The following is a 2,719-nucleotide window of genomic DNA, read 5'->3' as shown; positions in this document are numbered from 1 at the left end:
TTTAAAAAAAAAAAAAAAAAAAAAAGATTAATTGATAGCCCCCTAGAAAGACTGATAAAAAAAGGAAAAGAAAAAAAAAAGAAGAAAAATTGCATATATCAGGAATGAAATGAGATATACCACTACAGATTCTACTCAAATCAAAATGATATTAAGGAACTATTACAAACAAATTTAGCCAATAAATTCAACAACTTAGATCAAATGAACACTTCTTTGAAAAATACAACGTACTAAAACTGACACAAGATGAAATAAAAAATATGAATGTCATATATCTCACAAAGAAACTGAATGTTATTGAAATTCTCCCTACAAAGAAAACTTCAGGAACAGAGAGTTTTCCTGGTGAATGCCATCAAATACTAAAAAAGAAATTAATACTCAAATTCCATCAGAAAATAAGAAAAGGAACACTTTACAACTCATTTTATGAGGTCAGTAAACCCAGATATAAAAACTTGATAAAGAGATTACAAGAAAAGTATTTAGACCATATCTATCATGAACATATATGCAAAAATTATTAACAAAATATTATATATATGTATATAACCAATATATAACCAATATAACCCATACTTATATTGTCAATTGATTTTTTTTCTAATGGAGCCCCAGCTTTTTTCTTCCTCAATTGACTTTTGACAAGGCAATTCAACAGAGAAAGAAAAGTCTTTTAAACAAATGGTGCTGGATCAACAGGATATCCATTTTGGGGGAAAAAATGAACCCTTATCCCTGCCTTGCACCATACACAATAATGATTTCGAGTTAGATCACAGACTTACACATAAAGTGAAAACTATAAAACTTTTAAGAGAAAACACAGGGGTCAGGCAAAGGTTTCTTAAGATGCAGAAAGCAATAAGCATGAAAGAAAAACTTAATAAATCAGATTTCATCAAATTTTAGAACTTCTGCTCATTAAAGACACTGTTTAAGAACATGAATAGGTTAGCCACGTTTGGGAGAAAATATTTGCAAAACAGGTACCTGACAAAGGGCTTTTATCTGCAATATATAAAAAGCTCCTACAACTCAATAATAAGATAAATAATCTAATAGTAAAAATGGGCAGGAGACTTAAAACAGGCACTTCATAAAGAAAGACACAGATGTCCAAAAAGTACATAAAATAGTGTCTGACCTTGTTAGTCACTAGAGAAATGAAAATTCAAACCACAACCAGATACCACCAAACACTTACTAGAATGGTTAAAATAAACAATTCTGACAACATACAATGTTGTGAGTACATGGGGCAACTGAAACTCACATGTTGTTTGTGGGGATGTGAAAGGATACAACCACATTGGGAAAAGGTTTGGCAGTTTTCTAGAAAGTTAAACCTACCCTTTAACTCCAAATTCCTCTCCTAGGTATTTATCCAGAGACACGAACACATGTCCTCAAAAAGAAAACTTGTACAAGCATGTTCCCAGCAGTTTCATTCAAAAGAGCCAAAAAGTAGAAACAACCCAAGTGTTCCTCATCAGGAGAATGGATGAGAAATTGTAGACTGTGATAGATACATATTATAATCCCTAAAACAACCATTACAAAAAAATGTGTAGCTGAAAAGTTAATAGAGGAATACTAATCATTAATAGAAAGGAATGAACTGCTGATATTCATAACACATGGATAAATCTCAAAATCATGCTTAGTGAAAGAAGCTCAACCCAAAAGGGTATATAATGCAGAATGCACAAAACTAATTTAAGTTTAAAAAAGCATAATGGCAGGAGGTGGGATTGACTGGGAAGGGACAGAGGAACTTTCTAGGGAGATGGCACATTCTGTATGATAATTGGGTATGAGTTACCTGGAGTATCCATTTGTCAAAATGAGCTACCTAAGATTTGTACATTTACTAAATGTAAATTTTAACCAAAAATACAATGAAAAAACCCCAAACTGAGTGGAGGATGGGGAGTGGGGATGTAGGTGGTATGGGAATGGCAGACCACCAACAACCGTTGAGGGTGATGGCTACATGGGGCTCATTGTACTGTGTATTTACTTTGAAGATGTTTGAAACAATCAACAGAGTGAAAAGACAATCTACAGAATGGGAAAAATACCTGCAAACTATATATCCAACAAGAAATTAATATCCAGAATATGCAAGGAACTCAAACAATTTAACAGTAAAAAAACCAAATAACACAATTAAAAAATGGGCAAAGGAGCTCAATAGGCATTTCTCAAAGAAAGATGCAGAAATGGCCAACAGACACATTAAAAAATGCTCAACATCACTAAGCATCAGGAAAATGTAAATCAAAACCACATTGAGATATCATCTCACTCCAGTTAGACTGGCTATTATCAAAAAGAAAGAGAATGACAAATGCTGGCAAGGATGCAGAGAAAGGAGACCTCTCCTACACTTGGTGGGACTGTAAATTGGTGCAGCCATTATGGAAAACAGTATGGAAGTTCCTCAGACAATTACAGATAGAACTGCCATGCAATCCAGCAATCCCACTGCTGGGTGTATACCCAAAGGAATGGAAATCATCATGTCGAAGGGACACCTGCATTCCCATGTTCATCATAGCTCTATTTAAAATAGCCAAGATATGAAACCAACCTAAATGTCCATCCATGGGTGACTGGATAAGGAAAATGTGGAATATATACACAATGGAATACAACTCAGCCATAAAAAAGAATGAAATTCTGCTATTGGCATCAACATGGATGAGCTTGG

This window comes from Galeopterus variegatus, unplaced genomic scaffold (genome assembly GCF_000696425.1).
Source record: "Galeopterus variegatus unplaced genomic scaffold, G_variegatus-3.0.2 Scaffold4172, whole genome shotgun sequence".
Classification (NCBI taxonomy): Eukaryota; Metazoa; Chordata; class Mammalia; order Dermoptera; family Cynocephalidae; genus Galeopterus; species Galeopterus variegatus.
Note: the sequence above shows the minus strand (reverse complement) of the source record.